We start from the raw sequence: 17,203 nt of genomic DNA, 5'->3' as shown, positions 1-17,203 counted from the left end.
TTGTGTCTTCCCCTCCTCTGTGCCTGTCCTCTGTTGCCTTGCTTAATTACGCTGCATGTACGCTACTACTGCCATTGTCAGGGGCTTGACGTGGTTGCACTGTTGGCACGCATCGAGCCAAGTTTTGACACAGTGCCCCGGAGACTGTGCTGTGTTGTTGTGATGTGCTGTTGAAGGCTAGTGTGCGGGGGCAAGTGAGCTGAGATCAAGAAAAGAAAAAAAAAGAAGGGGTGGGGTCATGTGGTCCCTTTTGTGATTAGAAAAATAGTCGAAAATCAACGTCTCGTGTGCGTGCAAGAATGTGTGCCTAGGTTGGTCTGTCAAAGTGTGCACGCTTCCCAGCATGCTTGTGCACACAGTTGTCATTCGAAGATTTGGCTGCTCGGTGTTAACGCTCCCTAAATCAGGATATTCTCCGGGAGTGTCAGATTGGAAGAGGCAGGTTGTGCTCCGGTTTCGTGGTCATGTAGAGCTCTAAATCATTCTCAATGCAAAATTCCTGCCCTGCATGTGTGTGTGTGTGTGTGTGTGTGTGTGTGTGTGTAATATTCCCAAATGTGTACAAATCTGCACAAGTGGTGCATGTGGGCTGGCAGTGGATGCATACTTCACACCCCAGATTGACCAGGAAGTAGTTGACAGCTCTCAGTGCCCTGGCCTGCTGCTAATTTCTCCACTTCCTTCCCGCTAGCCTAGCTTAGCATCAATCACCTCTCTCCACTCGCAGCGCTAGTGCAAACCAATTTCCTTAATGCTGATTGCACTGTAAACTAACTCTCCTCACCCGCTCTGGCTCTTGTTCCGCTTTGCTCATTCATTCTTTCTTTCTTTCCTTCCACAGCTTCCTCTTGACTTGACAAAGCAATGATTCAACTCCTAAAAGCTTGCTTAGCTTTCATAGGTGGCTGAAAAGGTCTTCTGTGGTCTCTGCTACTATAGATTTTCACTTCCTCCACTGCTCAGTATAATCAGTGTTCTATAAAGTTTATATGAATTTAATATTCAATTTAAATACATTTGAATTCAACTATATGCTGATAGGCTATAATGAGAAGGGATAGCATATGCTACACAATTTCTAAATCATATTCAAACCCAGAGGATCATTTGCATAACGTGACTAAATCTATGTGTGCAGAATAGCAGAGTTAAGTGAGCAAGTGAGAGGGGATCCCTGCTTCCCGCTGAGGCATGGGAAATTCCCTACATGTTTCTCAAGTTTTGGAGTCATCATCAACACAAGGGGAGGCTAGCTATTTCTCACCTTCACTGAATCTGTATACCCGGCCCCCATCTGAGGTCAGGAACTGTGCCAGAGCATATGCGTTTACATGTGCCTGTGTGTCTGTGTGTGTGTGTGTGTGTGTGTGTGTGTGTGTGTGTGTGTGCTTATGCTCCCTTTTAACTCTGTCTCCAAGGCAAAAGCAGAGAAGTCCCCACACTGAGACAGACAGGATTCCTCCTCCTGCTTCAGCAAAAGGAGTGATGACAAGAAAACCAGACCACATTTTAAATGTCTCTTAATTCTTTTTAATTTATTGTTTTAGCATCATGTGGGACGTGACCGCTGTAATCTCGACTGTTTTTTTGTCAGTGCTGTGAGGAGACAAAAGTATGTTTTACCGTGAGAAGACTTAGGCATGAACACAGCAGCTATCACCTCACACCTCATCATTGTCATTCCAGCCAATTATGGGATCCAGTGCCAGAATTCTCAAACCACACCCTTTCTCATACTATGGGCCCTCCATCCAGTCATGGGAGAATAAACTCCACTTTAGTCTATAGAAAGTTAGTGTATGTTCTTTTTTCCAGGATTTTTAATTATGGAACTAAGTATCATAACAGAACGTGTGTTCGTCAGCGATCACTCACATCAATCTGCCATTACAGGTGACCGATTTTAATATTGTGACTGACTGGTGTATATTCATGGCCTCTTTTAAGAGTTCACCCTGAGCCATTAGGGATTTAATTTGATTTAAACCTTAATTTGTAGTTTTAGTTATTTTCCACGTCTCCGTGGTCAAAAAAAATACTCAGAGCAGACACAACATAAAACCAGAACCAGTCACATGTTTCAATGTTAGGGCTATTGACCGGGTTTATGTGGAGATTACCGGCTCCCTTGCCTGAAGGAAGATTTGTGTTTAACAAATTGTATCCTAATGCGTACAAATTGTGACATTTCAATGCAAACCTACTTGAAATGACACTAAAATTTGTGAAGTGAAACCTGTTTTATAGACCCTTTTAAACATTTGTTTAAAAAAAAATATATATATAAAAAAGAAAATAATATAAATCAAGATGGAAATGAAAGGATAAACGCTGCAAATAATTTTTGAATTAGTTTCAAACCTCTCAGGAATAAATAAGAAAATGTAAACACTAATTTAGCTAAATCTTCCCCATATTCCCCGGATTATTTATACCTCGGTCTGTCCACTTTTGCTTCCTCTCTCTGAGTGAATGCAACCGTGTGTGAAACTCTTGCGATCCGATGGCAGGCCTTTCCCAGTGGAGAGATTGATGAAGTGCAGTGGCCCGAGGGCCAAGGGAGAAGTAGTCCCCTGCTGGGACTTCTCTCTGGCCCACTGTGCACACCACAGCCACACAGGATACATCACTCAATCTGCTGCTGGCAGACACACACACACAGACACACACAGGCACACACACATGTACTGTACACACGCACACACACAAAACCTACACTGGACAACATAAGGGCTGGATAGCTAAGAAGAAATCGTAGCTGCGTTTACTCTTGTCCTAATGGCTGGTACTGAGTGGTTCATGTTTCAGCGTTGCTCCAGGGCCCACCACTGACATGCTGCTACATTATGTTAGCCTGTGTTTTATTTGGCTGTGTTTGGTATAGTGTAGTGGGATAGGAAGTGAGTCGGGGGGGTGGATTGGGGTGCTACAATTGAGGGCCCAGCAGGAGGGCTACTCCAACACAAACAGCAGGAGACTCATGCCTGGTGTGCTTTGCTGCACACACACACACACAGTCAGAGCCACAGGCAGAGCAATTCTGTCACTGTGTGTTTTGAGTGTGTGGTGGGCTTTGCAGTGTAAATGTCAACAGGTTCAGCTTCCAGAATCATATGCAGTGTATGGTCTCCATTGTATACTGTGTCTGTATAAGTGTTTAGGGGAGGGGGGAAGCACAAATGCTACACGGTGTTGGGTGGCATGCACGTCACATCGGGCTGATGGATGGCTCAAATTGCCGTGACCAGGATGCCCCAGCTTCCACTGCGCGGGTACTAGCATGAGCACTGCTTACGCAGCCATTGACACTGACTTGTCTGGGACCGCCTGGACTGGCGACATAGTCTGAGAGATTCCTGGAGAAAGCCCCCGGTGCATACACATGCTTGCCTGCTGACACGCACACACACACAAGGATGAAAAGTGGGGGGTTGGGTTGCCCTGACAAATTACCCACATCCCCGGCACTCCGGTGTCTCAGCATGGGGGAAACTCGATGGCCTGGTAGGAGGTAGGTGGATAAGTGGAAGGTCAGGGAACTGAGTGGAGAGGGCACCCAGAGCCCACGGTTTCGCTACGTAAGTCAAAGGAGGAGGCGGAGGAGGACTTGGGCCCGGGAGGCATGCATTTATTTTAAGTCTTTTTATCCAATCTATCACCACAACCTGTGCTCATTGGCGCACAGGGCACACAGATCTGGCACCAAGTATGTGTGAGTCGTCCGTGTTTGTGTGTGCGGGCATGCACGTATGGAGCAGCGAAGGCCGGCGTTCCAGACTGCAGAGAGAGGATTAGGAGTCTGGAATGCAAGACACTCCTTGACCCCAGCGTGACCTTTGAGGCTAAATCCCTTGCCCATATCTGTCCCTCATGGGTCATGATCCGATTGGTCGCCCCTTTAGAATGCTGACCTCTTATCCACCTCGTCACTCAGTCTGCTTGAAACATCTCCATTCACTGACAGCGAGCTAGCCTGCTAGGATAACAACTGGAGGACATTCTGCTTGTAGACCACTTCCTCCGAGTACGAGAATAACATTTCAAAGCTGAAATTCAAGGACATTTCTGCTAATGCAGGTCTACTTAAGAAAAAAAAAACCTCTTCTATCACTCTTGTACTGTCTTTCAAGTGTCCATGTACACCTAAAACATAAATGAAGCGTTTCCCTTTTCCCTATTTTGGAGCCCTGTACCGCCTTCCATTTGCGAGCGTGTCGACCAAGAGTGACGTTAATGGAGGTGGAGAGGAACGAACACATCAGAACGGCGGTTGAGTGGCAGTGACACTGAGCAGCAGCAAAGAGCTGGGTGGCAGGCAATCAGAGAGGCTCTCTTTCACTTCAGTCCCACATGACATGGCTGACTAGAGAGATGAGAGACAGATGGGTGCCCCGCTTGCTACTGAGGCCCCCTGAATAAAATATCACACTTCTGATTAATTTATATTTCATCTGCATTGAAAAAAGCATTATTGTTTTCAGATGCTATTCAGATGCAATCTATTGTTTATGTAGGTTCATTCATTGCACTGTGTTTTCAGTACACTTTAGCTGGTAAATAAATAAATCGATGATCATCGATATAATTATTGGCTGGCAGACTTAGGTTGTTGAATTACAGTCACTCAATGGCTATTGAAAACAATGATAATAAATGATGCAAACAATGTATTTGGTTTTAAACAGACTAAACAAACAAAATGGCATGTTAAACATCTACACTACTACATTTTTATTTTATAATACATAGCTAGGCTTTTTCACCACTGGGTCTTATCACCTTCCACTACAAGTGGTGAAAGTAACACAGATAATAAAAGCGGTACTGATCTTGTTGTTTTTTCTATCAGCTAGTTTGCAACCAATCACCTGCAGGGTAGACAATCTGCTTCCTGCTTACACCAGCATGTGCACGCCCTATATACATCATAGCTCATGTATGTATGTGTTTTCAGGTCTGGTGGTCAGACATCCCTTCTGATGAGGAGCCAAAACATCGTCTGGACTGAGATTTAAAATGAAAACATAGTAGTGTGGATGTAGTCTTACAGTAGTCCTTCTGATAAGCTAAGATACGCTAATTGGCTTCTAGCTTTAGCTTCACATTTAACATAACAGACAATCATCTCATCTAACACACATTTCCCAACATTACTTCAATGCCATTGAGCTGCGTTATACCTACTTCCTCTTATTCTTTTTCTTCAGTTACAGTGATATGTCAACATAATTTCTGTATTTTGCTGGCATAAACCAATACATTGCAGGTAGTTCCACACTGATATGGATGTACATTTGCATTTTTTCACTATTAACTGTAACAAAAAGTAATTTAGCTTCAACGGGAATTGAAGCATGATGCTGCAAATTGATTACTACCACTTCCTGTGCAGCACATCATAGTATTCTTCACATGCAGCAGATGTTATCACCAAAGACAAGATCTTGTTGAGCCAAAGGAAATACTTAACGGCACCATGGTCACCCACAGTTGCATGGCTGGCTCCACATTACTGAGTTCAGAAGGAGGATGGCCATGCAGAATCTACTGCAAATGTTAGGGTTATCTGGAGTTAAATGAACAGAAAATCTAATTAGAATGGGTGTAGAAGGAGAAGAGGATGGACATTTGGAAGGGGAGGAGAGAGTGACACGGCCAAGAGGTTCATCAGGCACCTGTTATGGAGTTCTGGAGGCAGTGATGGAAGTGAGGAAGGGGGAGGGGGAGAAAAGAGGTGGTAGGAGCCGGTCAATAGCCAATAACTTTGGTTGAGGTTATGCTAAAAGGTCACAGAGAGTAATGCTTCTGAGCAATCTAACGGACACATTTTGCTACTAGGGCAGCTTCTAGTGATTGTCTTGGCATTCAGTGAGATTTGTGTTTAAAAATTAATTCACTTCCTGAGGAACCATCAGGAAATGGCAGAATCAGACTACTTTCTTTGGAGTGAGTCGTCTCCAGCATATAAAACTACTATGAGTGTGAGCATGATTGCGCAAATGACCACACATGATTGCGTCGTCTCCAGTGTGAGGCCGCTTCTTTGTGCATCTGTCTGACAGCGGCAAAGAAGCAGCTGTGAGGAGCCTGGAAGGTCCCCCAACTCTGCCCTTCACCTGTGTCACATCTGCCTGCCAGTGCCATCAAGGTGCGTCAATCTTCCACCCTGGCATCTCTTTACCTGTGGCACTACGCTGCACCTCGCTGGCTCGTGCGCCTCGGCCGCCCCTCGCGCCCCCCGTCCCTCCCGCCACCTCCTCTTCCTCAAGGCATGTGTCACTCACCTGTCATTTCTCTCATCAACCCATGGCTTCGTCCTACCTTCTTGCACCGGCCACGGCGAAGGCGGGAAGGGAACCATCGGAGCGAAAATGGTGACCAAATTTGTCCCAGTTCCATGTTTTGGGCTGCTGTGAGGGATGACACACCAGTGAGGTGTTGACTGACAGCAGCATCGCACTGAAGCAGGTTTCTCCGTGGAAACACTGGTGTTCGATCCATCGACACACAAGAAAAAACATTAGTCCCCTTATAGAATCGAGATTTTTATCACGTGTCACATGGGTTTTTTTTTCTTCATGATCATATTCTGACCAAATTTGTCAAACCTAGATTCTGTCCTCTGTTACACAACAATGTGACTTGTTTCATCCTGTTGTTTTATCATCATTTAATGAATAAAAACTGGAGATTCATTTTCCACCAAAAATCAGATTAAGGCAACAGCACAAACTGGACAAACAATTTTCACATTTCCCTCAAGCCGAGAGGCCAGCTAACAGTTACTGTATGATTATACTTGATTAAGGACCAAGGGCTGTATTTATTTTGGAAAGAAAGGGAAAAAGTTAAAATGTTTAACTTCCCTCACAAGTAAAGTATTTCTGTTGATCGAAACAGAACTCTGAGCTTCGGTGTTGGAGGTGATGATAGGCCATTCATCACCACACCTGTTTTCAGTCCTGCCTCTTTCATATAATCCTGTCACACTGGCAAAATGCATGTCTGTCTCTGTTTTCCCCTGAGAAGCAGAATATCATACTTATCATACTATTATTTGGTAGTTTGGTAATTATTCAGGAAACCAAGCAATAAATACAGCACAATATACTCACATACATGTATTCCTTATCCTCCTGGCAGCTGTAAACAAACACGAATTTCAGTTTTCTGAAACTTCTTGGTGGCCTGAGGGTCTTTGACCTGTCTCTACTGAGGAAAGATGATCAAAGCAAAGCTACTCCTCAAGGGGTAAAAACATCACCAGCAACTAATTTGCCTTCTCTAAGCCTACCACACACGTAAATGCTGAACTACTGACAAACCTGCTTGAATTCCAGTCCCTGTACTGTGCATGGAAAGACCCCACAGGTAAATACATGATTGAAAGGCTTTACTTAAGACTAACATGTCTCAAGGCGAAGAGAAGCAAGAGATTATTACTTCCTAAAATATTTTTGTTTCCTTTGGAAAAGTATTTACTTGCCGTCCCCTCATCCCAGCAAATCTCAAATGAGCTTCATAGGGGTTATTTCAGCGATCAGTGGTTTCCACAGACCTATCGTGAGTACTGTCTGAAATATTGCACAAATAACGATAAAAGCAGCTCCCTGCACTGGCTTGGCCCATGACAGTAAATCCAGCCTGGTGAGGGCCAGACAGTGATTTTGTTTCACATTTCTGCCCAAGACACAGGCACATGCAAGGAAGAAGAGCATAAAATAGATTTATAAAAAAAAAAAAAAAAGAGCCCTTGGCTGTGGCCCAAACTCTGGCCATATCAGTTAGGCTTTGCTGCCACGTGGCATATGGTACAAGACAAACTGTCAGCCTTTTTCCCTCCTGTCTGTGCTTGCTTAGAGATGACAGGAGCAAGAGCACGTTTGTGTCCCGGCAGCAGGCATCAGGCAGGCTTAGCGGTGATTTGGGGGGAAAAGGGGAGAAAGACAGAGCATCTTGCTGTGGCGAACAGTGATGCGTCTGCTCGGCTGGGCGTGGGGGGCTACACAGTAGCTGCGGGGGACAGCGCGGTGGCTGCGATTGTGAGGAAACTGCAAATTGATCAAATTGTGGAGGCAAGACTTTGGGCCTATTATCTGGGTCATGTCAATGTCTCTCTGGTCTCCAGTTGGTCACAGGGGCAAATAGACTGTTGTGTATGTTTGTTTGCAAAGAGTCCGAGCTTTAAAAGCTAAAATTGAATTTTTGTACATGTGTGTGTGTGTCGAGTCGCAGCCCTCATGCGCATGTTGTTTACACCACGCCTCTGCAACAGATCGGCCAAACACAGCCTCCATTAACACCAGAGTGATACTTCCCAACACTTCGTGGTGAAGGTGAATGTGAGGTCAAACCATGGAAGATCACCAATCTTAAGTAATTACCGATTCCTATTTATCCAACTCTGGAGTTTTTCAAATTTCTTTTCAACTTTTCATCACTGAATACAGAAACTGTCCATGAGACAAGTGAAGTTGCCATTTCCCTATATGCAACCCGACATCTGCGAGTCACATTGTTCCCTATCAGCAGTGATCACAGAGCCGGCTCTCTATCAGAGTTGACTTCAGCCGAGCATATCGTGGCTATTAGCCTAGCATGGTGCGTGATCTCCGTCTTGTCTTGTTGCTGAGGGTGCTGTCCTGTGCAGTGTGGGGACACATGCATGAGGGAGGGCATCGTCGTCACTTGTCACCACGCTTCTGTCACAGTCCCTGGAGTTTCAGTGGCTCCCTCCGGTCCCTTGTCACTCCGCCTGGCTGCAAACAGCTGGTTACCAGAGCCAGTGCCGTGCTAGTTAACATTGTACGTGCTGGTATGAAATCTAGTACTCAGAACAGCTTATACATGTAATTTTTTTCTTTTTGCGGTTATTATTTTGTAAAATATATAATAGTTTATCTATGTTTTGTGCAGTGTTTGTACCAGCTAGTGTCAAACAGGCTTGATAAAAGCAGCTCCTTAGTTCAGTGACTAAACAGCCCAATTCCTTGTAAATCAGCAGTGCTGATATTAGCTGTTGAAGGCTAAATGGCCATTATGGATCCTCAACACTCTGACACGTTGTGACCTGCCTCCTCTGGTGAGGTATGTGGCGCTGTGTGTGGGAAACACATACACACATATACATGCATAGCCGCTCACTGCTCTGTGTGTGGGCCATGTTTGCCACCACTTAGTGACAGGTCAGACTCCCATGGTGTGATCAAACAGCAGCCACAAGTCTCTAGAGTTCCCACAACACTCCGCCTGGTGGAGAGTGGACAATAAAAACAAGAGTGGTGGGCTTTCATCACAGGCTTTACCAAAGCCTGGCCTATTCTTGCTCATTCATTTGGCCCTGACTTTGTAAAGGTCAGCTAAAAAATGTAAACTGAATTTTACTGTCTGCTGGGAGTAGCTCTAAACACAACATACAGAATACAGTGGAGTGGGCCTGTTTTACAGTGCATTAATGTTAATAAATGTGGGAAATGATGGCTTGTTACAACTCAAGCCTTAATCTTCTTAGTTATCTCCATCATTTCTATTGTTTATTATGCTTGAGAATGTGATTGCTTAGATCTGAGAACATGAGAACATGCATGGTGCCGTGTCCAACAGTGCAGGAAACATGAGCAGTGAAATGATCAAACAATCTGTAAACAATCAAAAGATTTTGCCACTTTATTTAGAGGTAAAACCTACACTGAGAACCCCCGGAATGGCATTAAAAATCCCCGGTGGATAAAACTGTCACACAACTATGGTAAGTACCGTAGTTCAAAGTTGAACCAGGGAGTCAGTCTCCTCAGATCTAAGCAATTCACCTGGTGAGCAACCAACAGGAACGATGGACTGAAGCAATGAAAACAAGACCCAGGTTGGATGAAACTGATATTTCACTTCAACCACTTATATTGTTACATTCGCTCTATGACACAAACCTTTTCAGGAGCCAGGTATGTGGATCATGATGATAATACATTGTTGTATGTCGACCCCTCAGGTGCAGGGGGCAGATTTATTCCGACTTGTACAAACAGCGCTGATTAGCTCTATAAAACTTCAGGCTGACGGCCAGTCAGCCAAGAGGTATTATAGTAAGGAGGGGGTCCTATCTGTAGTGCTATCAGCCCCGGCCCCTGTCCTCCACTAATGGAATTGTCCTCCACCCCAGGTTGTGTATTACCATAGATCTGTGGGATAGTCTCACTCCAGCAAGAGAGCCCAGTGATTTAATAAAGGGCCCCTTTCTGACTCAGTTACAACACAACAACATCAAGACCGGCAAGTTCAGACATATAGCAAATAAATAAACAGAGGCTTCCTTTAGACATGAAATGTGCAACTTAATCACGGTGTGTAGTGTGTGTAGTGTGTGTGTGTGTGTGTGTGTGTGTGTGTGTGTGTGTGTGTGTGTGTGTCAATGACCAGGCTGATTATTCAAATGAACTGCACCTTTTATTCTAAAGAAGAAACCAGAAAGGACAAGTAGTTGATGTTGAGTGAGGCCCATCCGTTCTTGGTCTACACTGAATGTAAATTTGCATTAGCAGGAAAGCGCTGTTTTGTTTTGTTTTTTTGGTTGTCTCTTTTTCTCGTTGCATTAAATGGAAAACATCAGACAACCAGTGTGAGGGAGGGAGGTTGTGAATAGTCAAAATGGACAGAGATGATGAAACAAAAAGAGAAAAACTCAACATCTTTGTGTGTATTATCTACAGTGTATCTTTATATTTCCAACTTCTATGCATCCCTTGTGTATAGAAACTCTTTCTTCGTGTCTGACTTTGTGTACAGCTGGCTGGCTGCCAAGGGTGAGTGACAACTAGCCAAACAATAGGCTACAGACAATGACATAATGCGATTTAAACCTTTCCACTTGGAATCGATTGTTACACCTTGGGGTGCAACATTTTTAAGATTATGTTGCTTTATCCAGGAGTTTAATATATTATTTTTGAAGAAGCAGCATTTTTTTTTGCTCAGTCTCTCATTGACTCCAACAAAGTAGAAACCACAATCCGGCTGTCAGCAGAATTTGGACTGCATTTGGACCAGCTTTATTACATCTGTGGTGTGAAAGGTATGGATTGTCTTGGAGTTTAGAATCAATTACTTTTTTCTGTCTGCATTTGCCGTAAGTCTTTATTCACATTGCCCAGCAGAATTATATATGTCTAGTGAGAATTAATCTACTTATTTAGTCCCAATGTTGTTCAAAAATTCCACTCACTTCCAGTTATAAGCACAGTATCATATTAACTTACAGTGGCTTCTCAGTGAACGTTAACTCTGCTCATATAACTGAAGCTCATACACCAATGCAGTATCTGTGTGGGCTGGGCTGGCGGGCAGCCGCTGGGCCTCTGGCTCCATGTTACGAGCTCCTGGACCACGGTGCCATTACCTCCACACACACCTAATGAAGTTATAGCAGGACTGGGGCTATAGGGCAACGACTCCCTGTAGATTGCTTGGGTCTGGGCCTGCCGTAGCCCACACACACACACACAGAAACACATTCACACATAAGTGTACACACAAATACACGTGTACACACACACATATTTGTTCAGGGGATTGTTATGGTGTGTGCAGCAGCCCCAAACTACTGCATGGTGAGTGGTGCTAGCAACACTCATTCTTCAAGTATGCCCCTCCTTTTCTTCCATCTCTCCTTCCTCTCTTCCCTAAATTGGAGAGGTGGGGTAGATTGATGTCTTATCTGCCGTCTAGTGGGTGGTTAGGCATAGTCTCACTGTCTCTGTGTCATGGTAAACACACATTAAGTCCCTTTGACCACCCTGGAGCACTCGTTGGCTAACTCTTAAAAAGCCCACGCAACGCAGTTATCTTTTATGACCTGCCAGAAAACGCTGGCTGTGGGGAGGCTGTGGTGGTCCACATTCAGGCCTTATGAAGGAGGGACATAAGTTGTCACCTGAGTCCCTCTGTCCTGCTGGAACAGGACCAGCAGATTTACAATGAAGTCTTAAATGAGTTCATTTAATTTTTCCCCCTTCATTCATTTTCACATCTGTATTATTAATATCTTAGCTGGCAGTGACTCTGGGCATGGTTTGTGGAGTCCCTGTGCATACATAGTGTAATAAAGAAAACGTATCCCCCTCTCGGTTTGTTGTCACTGCAATCGTTACATATATTAAATACATAGTATTAGTTTAATTATTTATTGGAGACAGGAAATGATGAATCAGAGAGATAGAACATGCTATAGAGGTGTGCAGCCACAGTTTTATAACCTCAGACTTTAGGCCACAAAGGTTTAAGGCTCTGCCAAGTTGTTTCAGAAACTGTTTCCATCAGCCTTTTTTGATCAATTTTAGATTTTCCATCTACTCCATCCAAAGCAGAAAGTACTGATATATCCCTTTTTTTCATACTGTATGCCTCTTGTAACACTTAATTTCTTATTTTTTCTTTACTCTGCAATAATGCTTTACTTTTTCTCTTTTACTAACTTAGTTTGGTCTAATTGGTGTTGGGAAAGTAGAGATGAGTCTGATTACATTCACTTGAAGACGAATGGTCTGTCTCAGAAATAATTCTCGATGTCTGCATCTTTTCTTATCTATCGACCATCCTACAGAAATGGCCTGTACAGCTCCCGGGATCTGTTGTATGTTCCTTCATTGCCCTGTCTAGAGACCATTGTCTCTGCAGTCAGGGCGTGCCGAGGGTCAGCACTGTAAATCAGTGCACTAGGGTTAGTCATTATATACGGCCTTTACCTCCCTTAACTGGTGTAGAGAGGCAGGAGCAGGAGGGAACCTACAAGAATGTCAGCTATCAATTCCTGCAGCCGTCCCTCCTGCTCATCTCATTAAAGGGCAGATAGATGGAGCTTCTGGCTCCAGCACGTCCATCAGAAAAGGAAACCACACAGACTACTGAGGAGGCAAGATAAGATTAAGATTTGAGATTTGATGGTGGTGACTTTTTCAGTTCATGTTCATGTTTTTTCACAGATATTTTTTTCTTAATTGCTTTCGCTCTTTATTTTTCTTATGCAATCCAACCTACCTGCTCACACAGGCCACTTTCTTCTTTTTATCAATTTCCTCTCTTCTGCCCCTCCCCAGAATGTCCTCCTTTTCACTCCCATATGATTCATATGTTCATTATGCTTACTGCCGCTTAGTGCCTTGACCTCAGTGATTCGTTACAGGATTGAACTCAGGTCTCTCCTAATTAACAGCAGCCTTTATAGGTCGTGACAACCCCAAGCTGAGGCTGCTGATTTTCTGCATGACCCTGAATCGCAGCAAGAGTCTCTCCCTCTCTGTTAGAGAGTTAAACGTGGAGGGATTGCTCATGTTAAAGAGGATGATTTTTTATGCTTAGGCAGGGATTCTGGTTAGGGCTGTGTTCATAATTTGATTAAGGATGATTCAGTTTAAACAGAAATTATGCATGATACTGTTAATGACTGTCATATTAGAGCTTTACGTTTCACGCTGAAGCTCTGAATGAAAATGTGCCTTTCAAGGTTTTTACTCCCTCAGGATTAACAACATAATATACCTCTTATTTTTCTTAATTATGATGATTTAGAAATGTTAATTAGTTGATGCTTCTCTGGCCAGTAAAATAAATTGCTGTAAATTGAAAGAACGAGACACTGAATTCTGTCCTAAACATTTGAATGACTGAGGATCTTATTACAGTTGTGTGCCATTATGTTTTCATTCAGTTTTCTTAAGGGCTCGGTCGAGTGGAAAAACAATCTACACATCCTACTGTGCTCAGAGTTTACTTTTGTATGTTTTCTAGGTCATCACTTGAATATACGGCCACTAATGATAGAAAGCCCTTAAAATGTTTCACCACAAATGTCCGTTTAATAATGTTCACTGTTTACAATATAACAATGCAGTTTTCAACCTACAAAGGCCACTCCTGTACTTTCCAGTATAGTGTGCTCATCGTGGCCGTGATCAGTGAGTGCTCCTTTGACCTTTTGTTGCTGTCCACTGGCAAAAATCTTTCCAGATAATAACCCCGATATCAGGAAAGCTGGGGCCTTCACTGAAGGACCCTGATTGTAGTGATGTGTGCATATGGAGGCCGTACAACCGCAGGGGCAGAGCCGAGTACATGTGTTGGTGTATTGTATGGGACAGGCGGTGTCATACCAGGGCCTTAACAGGCCTACTGATCGTCCCTGTAGAGAATAAGGATAACGGGAAGGTCTGTCTTCATCATGTCCCCAGGCCCTGAGTACAACTGGGGAGCCTGCTAGCCGAAGCTGGTGTGCCTGTTTACCATCTTACCAGGGGTCCCCACAGTCGGCGGCAGCGCCTCGTCTGCACGGACTAGAAATGTCTGGTGAGTACGGGCAAACACGCTGTGAAGACAAGAATATGGAAGCTGACAGAAATAAACGCGGGTTGGGGGAGAGGCGAGAGGCAGAGAGGCAAAGGGAGAAGCAGGGAGCGATGGGGGTCCCGAAGTGCTGAAGAGATTGTGCTGGCATGGTGGCCAGAGGCCTTTCAGCTGAGTGGGCACCACTACCTCTCCTTTCTCCCTCTGAGGAGCTGCGTGCTGGTGCTCACATGCTGGGGAAGTGTGTGTGACACATACAGACATATATATACGCACACACACAGACAAACACAGTCAGACACCACCGTGGCCACATCGCCTGCATTCACTCACCATCGCGTTTATCTCCAGCTGCGTGTGCCTGTGTTTGCGCGGCATGTGCACTTAAATCAGAGACGCATTTATACATTTAGTGGTGTGCTTGTTTATGTGCGTAGCCATTGTTTATTGTGTTACCTCTGATCAGTCCTCAGATCTTGGGACCACAGCATCACTTAATTGTTGAGATTTCTAACAGTGCCAGCGGGCAGTCTGTGCATGATACATAACAGACATGATGTATGTGTGTGTGTGTTGGTAAAACTAGATATGAGCTTCTCGTTGGCAGAAACTAAATACAGTAGCACAGAGAGAAGAACAACAGAAGAAACATAAATGATATGTCTAGAATACATCTTTTAACATGCTTGAGTATGTACTGTAAGATGTTTTCAGTTATAGGTGGAAATGGAAGTGCGTCAAGCCAAAGAAATGTCAACACATCCTGGATTAACTAGTTTCTTTTCCCCAGTGGGTAATCCATTCCAGTAGCATGGCTCATTCTGGAAGTATTAAGAAGTTTGCTCCGTGTCTTGACAACTGAGTCTTTTTTTCCCCCTCCGTTGTTTTCTTTACACTCATGCCTTAACTCATTCTTCATCCCTCTTAAATCTCTGTATTCGCCCGCCCGCTTTCCATCTTTAAAAACAAACTTATTGAACGTGAAAAAGTAAGAAAAACAAAGACATGGTCTAGAGACGGCCATTTAGGTTTATGAGAAGAAAGTGATGAGGGCAGATTGCTGAGAAGCTCAGGACGGTTATGATAATTCACAATGCGTGCTCTCTCTATCTCACACACACACTGCTTTTCCTTCCTGTGTCCCTACCTACCCTGTTTTCCTCCATGCTTCTCACCCTCACTTTGGGGGGATAGAGCAGGGCAGAGGTTTGGGGCTGGGGTTAGGGAGAGCGTAGCGGCGCCGGGGTGCTGCAGATGCAGTAAAGCGATTCTGATTTGTGCCCACAGCCATCAGCATCACTCTGCTCGGCTTGTCAGTCTCTAGGAGCGTCAAAGCACACGGTCCGGGACTGCTGTCACTAGCAGTAATAGATATCATTTCAAAACCATCGGACCTGCCCATTGTGTCTGGCTCAAGTCGGTGGCTGGGGCCCACCTTGGCCACGGTTGGATGGGCCTACTCCACGTGCAGCGCACAGGGGCCCCGGCGCCGGGCTTAACTGTTGGGTCACGGTCTGATATGTAGACATTCATGGATGGTTAACTCAGTAAATGTGTTGATATGGCAAGAGAGCTGGAGTGCGTGGATGGCTGAGAATATGGTCAGGCATAAGCACCGACATGTGAGGTGGGGTTTACAAGTGTAGAAAAGAAGTAGGACATTTTGGGATACAGTTGAATGACGTCTGGTACGGTCCCTGTCTGGTTTGGTTGGGTCACTGTTTCGTCTATCCATCACATGAAGGTGTCACTGACGCTCACACACACTGGGTCACATTGTCCTTCTTCACCAATCAGAGCCTCAGCACAGCCTCTAATGGCCATTAACTACACAGCCGGTGGTGCAAAGAATCTGACATCACAAATGTCACTCTGCATTAGGCCCACATTACATCAAGACTCCCTCCAAGATAGCTAGGCTCTCTGTCCCCGTATGTGTGCATATCTGCAATTTAGAACGTACATGTGTGGTCATGCACTTGTGTGTTTATCTATACCCTTATGTGTGAGGGGCATGTTTTGGCATTGAGGATGCGCTATGCATTTGTGTATGTAGCCAGTGCTCTTGTGCATCCGTACCTGCACATTTGCATATGTATGTTCACATTTGTGTTTGTGTTTATCTGCGTGTTGCGATCATGGTCTTTCTCACTCATTGCATTGTTGCATCATGCTGCACAGCTATCTTGGTAGCAGGCAGTGCTCTGGCATGCACACGTTTCAGCAGATATACAAATCTTACCCTTTGAGAAGCATGTTGTGGTATTGTATATTACTGGCCTTGACGGACTGCTGTTCATAAAAGTAAACATCATTGGTATCATCTGTGCTATTTGCTCTGTGCAGTTACAATGGCCACTATAGACTACCAGAGAACTAGGGCATCCAAAGAGCACATGACACCGTCTGCTTACAGAATTGCCTGGTGACAATATGCCCCAAGCAACTAACAGGGTCATACATTGTGCTAGCCAACTTTATAATTAGTGGGGCGCTTACATTTTGATAAATGTTGTCAGACGTACAGAGTTTCCATTGTGACACTGTGCTAGTGTGCACACCAATGCTGTCTGCTAGAAGTTCTATTTATTTACAACAACAGGAAGTATCTCAGTATGCTTTAAGGGAAGCATATTTGCAGCCTGAATAATGGTCAATTTAGCAATGAGTATGTATTCTCATTCAGATAAAGAAAGGAGCAACAATATGATGCAATTAAAAGAGCACCAATCAAAAAAATGAGGAAAATATTATACAATGTGGGATTCATGTCTATTTCATGAATAGGGATGTAAGAGTCTTATTTTGATATGATGTTTTGTCTGCTCCTGTTTTCAGTCTCTTAAGGGGCACACACTTGGTAGCTCACATC

The 17,203-nt window shown here is 44.3% G+C and overlaps 1 long non-coding RNA gene across 1 annotated transcript in view; it reads left to right on the top strand.

The window, feature by feature from the left end:
• The window catches only part of LOC146977280 (uncharacterized), a 96,422-nt gene that overhangs the window by 62,242 nt on the left and 16,977 nt on the right, over positions 1-17,203 (top strand). The window lies entirely within an intron of this gene.

Source organism: Trachurus japonicus, chromosome 12 (assembly GCF_045865225.1).
Source record: "Trachurus japonicus isolate A0001 chromosome 12, Traja_1.0".
Lineage (NCBI taxonomy): Eukaryota > Metazoa > Chordata > Actinopteri > Carangiformes > Carangidae > Trachurus > Trachurus japonicus.
This window is presented reverse-complemented; position numbering and strand designations above follow the sequence as displayed.